Raw genomic sequence first — 11,689 nt, 5'->3', positions numbered from 1 at the left:
ACTTAGTCTCCCACTTTACTCTTAAGTATTTTTTAAAAAACTAGGAAAATAAAGGTACACATGTAGGTTTATTGTTCAAATAAGAAAATTGCAGATATTTGTTGACATTTGCCAACATCAACTTTAATCTTTGTTATCTAGCATAATCTGGTAGTCCCATGGCAGATCAGTTGTAATTAGGATGACGTTCATAACCTGCAGTTGGCTGATGAGTTGGCCGTGAATGAGATGTAGCTGATGTATCAGCTATCACTGGCACTGGGAACCTGTGGGTTGCTCTTCTGGTTGAAGCCTAGAAAAAGGACCTTCATTGGCCGATATGTTTTGATATCTATATGGAAAAGTAGAAGGATCAACCATCAGTCCAAGATAATTGGTCTCTATGGGAGATATATTGCTGTACTGAGAAGTAGAATTTGTGTTGCAATGAAATTCACAACACGGCTATTTGCTTCAGTGTAGCTGCTTTGTGAGTGCACATGGAAAGTGGTCAAATGGTTTAAAATAACACGTTGATCCACTGCAATTTGTTCTGGTGGTCAAACTGACATTGATGATGCAGGAGAAAAAATCACCTCTCATCGGGGTACTTTTATCACCAATTATGTGGCTAGTAGAGGGCTTTCTTATTAGAGGCATGTTTAAATTTGCAGAAGGTAAAAATGCACTTTCTCCTCTAGTGTCAGACACAAAACCAGAATTATGATTATCCACATTACCCCCTGATTTATAGTGCTTCTTGTTGAAATCTTGAGCCAATGAAGATACCAGAGAAGCATTTTTAATCCCAACTCTTCTTTTTATTCTCACTAAAAGCTGGGGACAGCCTCATTAAAATTTGGATTATTATACAACTGCAGCTACAAAGGAGAAAGATTTTAGTAATACTTTCAAAAAATATACAACACTACAATAATCCTACTCTATAAAACCTCATATTTCATGCTTACTATACAAAGATAATATCATCAAAATGTGAACATTGCTGACTATTTTTTGAAATTCCTTATTTGGAAAATAAAATTTTAATTATTATTGTCATCAAATTTAAAACGTTAACATTTGCATTAACGGTGAATGCCCCTTTTAAAAAGCAGCTTTAATACCTTTATTTACATTTTGATAAGATTCATAGTTGCTAGTAAAGTTTCTCATAATCTTGAATACTTAACACACTGTCCTCATTTTTTAGATAAAATAATTTTAGCCTAAGTAGTTTTATACAATTTTCAAAATCTAACTTTACATTTATATTACCATTGATTGATGTACAAAATAAAATTTTATATATGTTACGAAGTGGTGAGAAAATTTCCGAATACCTTGCTTAAAACAGAGACTTCTTTTTCTTCTGCCAAGAAGTCAGCTAGAGAAGTAGATCTTTGAAAATTCTGCTGCACTTTATTAAACCCATAAAGGTTAAGCTGTCTAAGTAAGCTTTTCATACTTCCATTTTCAAATATTCTGAAAGGGACCTTTCTTTCCAAAACTTCCTTCTTAAAGACATCTTCATCGATCACTAATGAAGTTCCATTATCATCCCACCAGATGGATTGAAATTGGTCACTCCCAACCATTTTCGAGTTTTCTTGGAAATGTCAGAGAACGAAAATCATTATCTTCATTTGATTCAGAGACACAGTGTGTGTAACCTGGTCTTTTTATCAAGGATTATTCACACAAAGTCTGAAAAGCATTTTCTTCAATCCTAGACCACATGTCCCAGTCCCCAGAGAATGTTTGATCACATAACAGAGATCTACTGGACTTTCCTGAATCCGTTGGTCCATATTTAGGAGACATATCTTGAATTTCTGAAGAAACATGTGCCATCTCAAGTAACTTTTTCTACAGCTCCTTTTCTAATTTGCATGATTTTGAGCACTGCAGCTTCAAATGCTGCTTTGGCAGGCCTGCACACATAAACTGCTAGGCCATTACAGTGATTTTCAACGTGAGTAGCTTTGACATCACAAAATGAGTGGTCTCCTAGTAACCCAAGTGTAACATTCAGCCAGTGCTTACTTCTCATTCATCCAGTTAAAATGAAAACTATAGGATGTTTATTTTTATAGTATGATCTGCAAATATTATTCCCACAAAATCTTTGTAAATAATTTAAATTTGGGGTGTATGAAATAAAACCAATCTCCTTCCTTTTGTACACAAATTTATACCAGATTGGTGAACAGAGTATAAATAATGCACTAAATAAATAAACTAATTTTAAAGTTTTGGAATTTTCATTGAAATGTGTTCAAAACCTGTAAAAAAGATATAACTGTTTCATTATCATTTGTAATTAAAATGAAACATAATTTGATTTGGATATCGAAGTATTTTTTTATCTGTGTGCTTTATATTAAGTAGCTCTATATTCAAAAAATGAGCAGAATAAATATTGGTTCATTTGGTATGTTTATAAATAAATGGTAAATATTTATGAAATAAAATTAGATTAAAATAATCAATCAAATTTAAGAAATCCCAAAGTGGGGAATTTTTTTTTAATTGTAATTCAGAATTATAAGTAAAACAAATGTAATTTAATATTCTTCTTTAAAATTACAAAAGAGAAAATCTTATTGTATATTTACAAATGTTTATTTTTGCCATTCTTTCACTCAGAAATTTTTCAGTCCTTAGAAGGTATAAATTTTCTAGTCATCTTTATAATCCATACACTTCTGGCTCCTGTTAAGTGTTCCAAAATGATGTTAATAATTAAACTTATGCACAAGATCGTGGGTTCCATACCCAGTGCCTAAATTAAGGGGCAAACAAACAAACAAACAACAGTATATGTGGGTTTCTGTAGAAAAAAACAGCTAAATACATTTTAGGAAGCAATTTGCTTCTCAGTCCTGAAACAGTTGGCATTCTTAGTATAATATGGCATTTAAGGCAAGTATTTTGTGCTCTAATTGTAAATAATAACTATGTTCTAGATCAGTAAACTGTAGTAAATCCAGTTCTACCAAAAGTTATATTCGTCATTTTGAAATAAATTCCATTAAACATAAGCCATATTCAAAATGAGAGATAAAATTTCTAAGTAAATAAATCTGCTCTCAAACTACAATGTAACTTTTTCCTTCATTATATGTATATTCAATTCTAAATAAATATTAGCAACCTGAATAAATGGCATATTATATGTATCATAAACTATAGTTAAGTGGGATTTAGTTCTGATTCATAAGTATTATTTAACATACGCAAATCAATAAATGTGATACCATCCTTTAAAAAACAAAGAATACAAAAGTAATAATCTCAATAGATGTAGGAAATTTACTGACAGAACTTAACTTTTTCATGAAAAAATTCTTAACAATTTCGCTCTAAGTAGAATGTAACTAAACATAATAAAAGCCATATTTGAAAAAAAACATGACTAATATCAAGCTCAATATTCACATACTGGAAGGTTTTCCTCTGGACCAGTAATAAGAAAAAGTAGCTCATTCTCACAAGTCCTAAATTACAATACTAGAAGTCCTAGCCAGAATAACTAGTCAAGAAAAAGCATAAAAGGCATCAAACTTGTAAAAAAGTAGTAAAACTTTTACAGATGACATAATTATACATAGAAAACTACATAGACTCCTGAAGTGACTGTTAGAAATAATGAACAAATATAATAAACTTGCAGAATACAAAATCTATATATCAAAAATCAGTTGCACTTTTATATACTAACAACAATTTATCACAAAGATGAATTAGGAAAACAATTGTGTGTACAATTATATCAAAAAGAATAAAATAGGAATAAATTTAATAAGTAAAATATAAGATCTAAACAAAAATCTATTAATTACAGGTGCAAGAAATAAAAGTAAACAAAATAAATAGAAAGATATTCTGTGCTATGGATTGTAAGCAATATGAGGAAATATCCTAATCTATCTTTTACAAGTTCTGTGTTCCCAGCACTGCTTATTGAGGAGAATGCCTTTTGTTCATTTTATACTCTTGCTTCCTTTTTCATCGGTTAGTTGATCATAGGTGTGAGTGATTATATCTGCTTGCTCTATAATCTTCTATTCATTGGCGTCTGTTTTTGAGCCAGTATCATGTTGCATTAAGTACTAAAGTTTGTAGTACTGTTTAAGATCAGAGAAACTTACACTATCAGATTTAATACTTTTTTCAAAATTATATGGGCAACTTCTTGATTTTTGTGGTTACATAAAAATTTTGAAATTATTTGTTCTATTTAATTGAAAATTCTCATTCGTATTTTGATATGAATCACACTAAATGTAGATTGCTTTGTGTAGTATGGTTGTTTTAACCATATTGTTTCACATCTTTAACATAAGAGATCTTTTCACTTCTTTGGATCAGTTTTAATTTCCTTCATCAATGTTTTGTATTTTTTAATGTATAGGTTTTCACCTTATTTGTTAACTTCATTTCTAGGTATTCTTATATATATAATTATATACATAATATTTGTAAACACGTTTCCTACACAAATGCAGCAGGCAGAAGGCAGTGGCAACACATATTCAAAGTCCTGAATGAAGGAAAGCTGTAATTTAAGATACTTTATCAAGCAAGGCTATCCCTTAGAATAGAAGGAGAGATAAATAACTTCCACACAAGAAAATACTAAAATAAATTATCAACAGAAAGAAAATAATGAAAAATCTACTCTAAATACAAAAGAAGCAGAATGCTATAGAAGGGAGAAAGGCATAACTAGAAAAGGCAATAGCTACAATGACTTACAACAGAATAAACATGACGTTGTAAAACAGGACATCAAAATTTTTAAGGTTCAGAGATTGAAACAGGACAAAAGACAGTATTCTTGTTTCTATTCTCTGTAGGATGGGTTAGAGTTTGTATTACTATCAGTTAAGTTAAACAGATATAGTAATTCAGTCCATATACATACAAAAAAAAAAAAAAAGTAACCATAAGTCAAAGCTTACAATGAAGTACCAAACCCCAAAAAAAGCAAGTTAATAAAAGAAAATTATCAATCCACAAAAAGAAAAAGAAATGAACAAAAAGGAAATACCAAATCAACTGGAAAATGAAGTTCAAAATGAAATAAACACCATGTCTATCAATAATTATCATAAAAGTTAATGGACTAAGTGCTTTAATCAAAAGATATATATTGTCAGATGGGATAATATAACAAGACCCTATGTTATGAAGCATACAATAGAGCCACTATAGGGAGAATTGAAAGAGGATGGAAAAATATATTCCATGCAAATGGACATGACAAGAAAGCAGGTCTAGCAGTACAGGATTCACACAAAATAGACTTTAAAACAAAGTCCATAGAGAAAGATAAACAATGACATGATGTAATGGTTAAACGATCAATAAAAAATGAGGGTATTATGCCCTTTAAGATATATGCACTCAATTTTGGAGCACCTAAATACATAAAGCAAATACTAATAAATAAAAAGGGAGAAATTGATGGGAACACAGTCATAGTAGGAGACTATAACACCCCATTACCATCATTGGAGTTGTCTTTCAGACAGAAAATTAATAAGGGAACAAAGACACTAAAAGATAAAATGAAATATTAGGACTTGGTGGATATATTCAAAGCATTACATCTCCCCAAAACAGAATATGCATTCTTTTCCAGTGCACATGGAACATTTTCTAGGAAAGATTATGTACTCAGGCACAGAAGAAGCCTCAACAAATTTAAGAAGATAAAAATTATTTCAAGCAGCTTTTCTGAATATAATACCATGAAACTAGAAATCAATCACAGAAAAACCAGGGAGGAAAAAATGACACCATGTAGATTAAACAACATGATACTAAAACAAGGGGGGGTGATGAAGTTAAAGAAGAAAGTAAAAATTATCTTGAGGAAAATGACAAAAACACTAAACAAAGTCTATGGAATACACTTAAAGCAGGCTTAAGAGGGAAGTTCATAGTGACAAGGCTCTCCTTAAAATAGAAGAGCAATTTGAAATAAATAATCTCATGTTGTATTTAAAATAATCATGAAAGGAAGAGCAAACATAACCAAGAGTCAGAAGAAAGAGGGAAATAATAATGATCAATGATGAAAGAATTCATATAGAGATTAAAAAATAAAAAAATCAAACTATTTGTTGAAATATGAAACAAAATAGACAAAACTCTGGACAGGCTCACTAACAAGAAAAGAGAGAGAACACAGATATATATGAAATGAAAATGGAGAAATTATAAAGAGTAGAACAAATTTGCAAAATTTTATAAGGGACTACCAAGATAAACTGTATGGAAACAAACTGGATAACCGAGAAGAAATGGAGAAGTTTCTGGAAATATTCAGCCCACCAATATTGCATCAAGAAGAAATTGACCATATCAACAGACAGAACACCAGAAATGGAATAGTTTTATCAATAAAATAAAAAAAATCTCTGCAAACAAAATTTCAGAACCAAATGGCTTCACTGGGAAATTTGACCAAACATAGAAAGAAAAATCCATACCAGTCCTCCTCAAAATCTTCCAAAAGACTGATATGGAGAGAGTACTCCCAAACTCATATTATAAGGCCAACATCAACCTGATATCAAAACCAGACAAAGACATTACCCTAAAAGAAAATTATAGGCCAATATCATTGATAAACTTAGATGTAAAAGTCCTTAAGAAATTATTAACAAACAGAATCCAAAAGCATGTGAAAAAAGATCATACACCATGATCAAGTTAGGTTCATCCCAGGAACACAAGGATGGTTTAACATATGCAAATCAATCAATAAATTGTGATACACCATTTCAACAAAAGAGAGGACAAAAAACAAATGATCATCTCAGTAGATGCAGAAAAAGCATTTAATGAAATTTAACACCTATTTGCAATAAAAATTCTTATCCTAGTGGGCATAGAGGGACCATATCTCAACATAATGAAAGTTATTTAAGGCAAACATATAGCCAGCAAAATACTCAGTGCTGAAAAACTGAAAACCTTCCCACAAAAATCTGAGACAAGACAAGGTTGCCCATTCTCACAATTTCTATTCAATATAGTCTTGGAAGTCCTAGCTACAATGATCAGGCAAGAAAAGGAAATAAAAGGATTCAGACTGGAAAAGAAGAGGTAAAATTGTCATGGTAGGCTGGCATGACACTATACATAGGAAACTGTAAAAGCCTCACAAAAATATACTTTGGCTGAAAAAGGAACTGGACAAGGTAGCCAGAATAATGTACAAAAATCAATTGCATGTCTTTACACTACCAGTGGATCAACAAGAAAACAAAGTATGGAAACAACCACTTTTATAACTTGACATAAAAGTACAAAATGCTTAGGTATAAATCTGACTAAGGAGGTCAATGATTTATACATGGAGAACTAGAAAACATTGACTGAGGAAATTAAAAAAGATTTGAAGAATTGAAAAATACCCAATGTTCTTGTAATGGAAGAAACAATATTGATAAAATGGCCATACTGCCCAAGGCAATCTACAAAATTAATGCGAGTTCCTATCAAATTGCACAAAACGTTTTTTTATAGGACTAGATTGGATGATCCTAAGATTTATATAGAATCAGTAAATATCCATAATTTCCAAAGCAATATTGAAGAAAGAGAAAGAGGTTGGAGGTATAACCAGCCTCATCTCCATACACTATTATAGAGCTACAATAATCAAACTTACATGATATTGGAACAGAAACAGGCATATGGACCAATGGAACAGAATAGAGAGCCTAGGAATAAATCTACAGGCCTATGTTGAAATAATTTTTGACAAAATAGCCAAGAATATGAAACAGAAAAGACGATCTCTTCACCAACTGGTGTTGGGAAAACTAGATAGCATCATGCAGAGTAATGAAATTAGAACATTCCTTCACTCCATATGAAAGAATAAACTCAAAATGCTTTGAAGACTTAAATGTAAGGCTAGACACAGTAAATCTCCTAGAAGAAAACATAGACAAAACATTCTGACATAAATCTCAGCAATGATATCCTACAACAGACTACCCACGTAATGGATATAAGAGCAAAATTAATAAATTGGACCTAATTAATCTTATAAGCATTTGCACAACAAGGGAACCAAAAACAAAGCAAAATGACAACCTACAAGATGAAAGAAAATATTTAGAAGTGATGCAACTAGCAAAGGCTTAATTTCCAAAATATAAAGGGTTCATACAACCTAATAATAATAAAAAAAAAAATCTGAAAATGGGCAGAAAAGTTAAATAAGCAATTCTCCAATAAAGACATACAAATCACAAATAGATATATGGAAAAAAAATGCTCACTATCACTAATTATCAGAGAAATTCAAATGAAAACTGCAATGAAGTATCACCTCTCAATAGTCAGAATGACCATCATTCAAATGTCCACAAACAATAATTGCTGGGGAAGCTGTGGAGAAAGGGAGCCCTCCTAAACTGTTGGTAAGAATGTAGTTTGGTTCAGTCATTGTGGAAAACAGGATGGGGTTGCCACAAAAGACTAAAAATAGACAACGTACAATCCAGTAATCCCACTTCTGGGTATATATCAAAGAGAACCCTAATTCAAAAACCCACCTGCACCCCAATTTTCATAGCAGTGTTATATACAACAGCCACGACATGGAAGCAAATTTTTGTCCATCAACAAATGAAAAGATACAGGATTTGTGGCATATTTATACAATGGAATAATACTCTCATAAAAAATGATAAAACAATGACATTTACAGCAACATGGGTTTCCCCAAAAAGTGACATTCGAATTGAAGTAAGCCAGAAAAAGAAAGAAAAATAATACATGACATGATATATATGGAACCTTAAAAAAAAAGTTCGATGAGGGCACTATGATTTCATCTACTAAACTGAAACACACTCGCATATCTACTAAATATTCTAACGTTTCCTGCGGAAAGGTGCTGGGACTGGATATATTTGGGAGATGTAGATTTATAAATGTTATACACTATATATAAAAATAGATTGTTTCAAATTTTTTTTTGTATGACATAGGGCATTATGTTAAATATAGTGAAGTAACATTTAGCAACAAAAAATATATTCATGAACTGGGACACTGTGCTATACACCACAGACTGACACATTGTAAATGGCAGTACTTCAATCATAAATAAATGAATAAATAACTAAATAAGCAAATTAAATAAATAAGTAAGTAAATAAATAAATAAATAATAATAAAAGAAATACAAAGATTCACAATACTTGACTTTACACCTCAAGAATCTAGGAGAAAAAACAAAGAATAAGGAAGAAAATTGAATGAATCAGAGTAAGGCAAAAAACAAGAGAAACAATGGAAATGATTAAAAAAAAAAAAGCCTAAGTCTGTTTTTCTTAAACATAAAGTGGACAAACGTTTTGTTTGGCTAAGAAAATAAAGACTTAAATAAAATTAGAAATAAAAGAGAAGATATTACCACTGATGTTACAGAGATACATAGGATCATAAGGAATTACCACTAGCCAAAAATTTGAATGACCTAGGACAAAAGACAAATTCCCAGAAACATATGTCTTCCAATACTGAATCAAGAAGAAATTAGAAAGTTAAATAGAGCAAAAGTGTGTATGAGTAAATCAGTAATCCATACCTCCCAAAACAGAAAATATTTACAAGATGACTCTACTAGTGAATTCTCTCATATATTTGAAGGCAATTTCTCACCAATTCTTCCCCAAATGTTCCAAGAATTTAAAGGGGTGAAAGATTACAAACTGGTTTTATGATGCCAGCTATATATGCAAAACAAAGCTAGAAAGGACATTATATGCAAACTATAGAATAATATCCATGATGAACATATGTGCCACAATTCTCAACAAAGCACAAGCAAAATGAATTCAACAACACATTTAAAGTATCATACACTATGTGTTAAGGGATTTATCCCTGGGTTTAAGGATATTTCAAAATTTTCAAATCAATAAAGGTGACATGCCACACTACTAGAATGAGAAATGAAAATCACACAATTGTCTCAATAGGTGCAGAAAGAGCATTGTATATAAAGAAACATCCTTTTATGATACTCCCGACAAAATTAACTCTGTCAGTGGTACGATATCATAAACACACAAAAAGTGTGTGGAGAGAAGTGAAGCAGTTCTCTGTTTACTTATTCTTAGAAAAAGGGTTTATATATCTCATGCACAATGACTCACATAATATCTAAGTTATAACAATGTTAATAATCTTAAGCTATTTATGTCCCCATGCTCCTGCAGTAAGCACAGGATGATAAATGATCAAGTATTGTTTCAAAGTTCATCACAAAACTTCATTAAATAGGCCATCTCTTAACCTGCCAGCTATGACTGTCTTAGGTTGTTCTCCTCTGAGGATCTTTCCCATCATGTTCTATCCAGCCATCCATACTGGATATATTGAGTAGGTCATTTCTTATCCAGCCTGGATATGGGACATTCATAAAAGTTTATCAGTTCAGCCTATGGGCTTATTCTCTAGAGCCTTCAGACAGGAGCCTACAAACCCAACATTCCTTGACAGAAAAGTGAATGAAGAAAATTTGATGTATATATAAAATGGAATCAATAATTTGCATTCCTATCAACAGTGTCCATGGTGTTCCTTTTTCTCCACCAACATCTATTTCTTTTACTTTGATGAGAGCCTTCTGACAAGTGTGAGGTCTTGTCTCATTTTTGGTTTATTACTTTCCTAATAATTTATAACTCTGAACATATTTTCATGTGTCATTTAGCCAACTGTAAGTTTTCTTCAGAAAATTGAGTCAGATCTATCTATTCAGTTCCTATGGACTGTTTTTTAATTGGATTGTTTGGTCTTTTTTGTTGTTGTTGTGGGGTATGATTTTGCCATATATTTTGGATAATAACACTTGATTTGAAAATATCACTTGCAAATATATCCTCCCATTGTGTTGGTTGACTTCATTTTATTGATCATTTCCTCTGCAGTGTAAATCTCTTTAGAGTGATACAATCATATTTCTTTAGCTTTGCTTCTGCTTCCCTTGACAGAGGAGAAATTTGTAGAATCCAATTAAGTCCAATGTCAGAGTGTACTTCTTATGTTTTACTCTAGGATTCTTTGTCTTCAGGTTTCATATGTTTTATATGCCCAGGAGTGGGATTGCTGGGTTATAAGATAGGTCTATTTTGTTTTTTAAAGGGACTTCCATACTGTTTCCAAAGTGGTTGCACCAATTTTCATTCCCAGCAACAATGTAGGAGAGTACCTTTTCCTCCACAACCTCCCCAGCCTTCATTACTTGTAGACATTTTGATGGCAGCCCTTCTCATTAGTGTGAGGTAAAACATTAATTTATTTATGTCTTGCCTTTGTATAATGATTAGTAATGTGAGCATGTTTTTATGCTTATGTTAGTCATCTGTGTGTCTTCTTTAGAGAGTTGTCTTGTGGTCATTTTCTGGCTGAGTTGTTATTAAATTTTTGAAATGGAGTTATATGAACGATTTGTGTATTTTAGTAATTATCCTCTTGTTGATAACATTGTTTCCAAGTATTTTCTCCCATTTGGAAGTTTATATTTTTATTTTGTTTATTTTGCTGTGTAGATGCTGTTAAGTTTAATTAGGAACTTTTTATTTAATTTGATTTTATAGTTTTCAGCTTGGGAGAGTGACATAAGAACATTTTGCTACAAATTTATGTCTTGTTTTGCCTATGTTAG

The 11,689-nt window shown here is 31.4% G+C and overlaps 1 pseudogene; it reads right to left on the bottom strand.

The window, feature by feature from the left end:
• Window positions 1-249: 249 nt before the first annotated feature.
• Window positions 250-1,927, bottom strand: LOC116661909 (annotated as a pseudogene).
• Between the last annotated feature and the right edge of the window lie 9,762 nt (window positions 1,928-11,689).

The sequence above is a fragment of the Camelus ferus genome, chromosome X, assembly GCF_009834535.1.
Source record: "Camelus ferus isolate YT-003-E chromosome X, BCGSAC_Cfer_1.0, whole genome shotgun sequence".
In the NCBI taxonomy this organism is placed as follows: domain Eukaryota; kingdom Metazoa; phylum Chordata; class Mammalia; order Artiodactyla; family Camelidae; genus Camelus; species Camelus ferus.
Note: the sequence above shows the minus strand (reverse complement) of the source record. Positions and strands in the feature narration are given on the sequence as shown.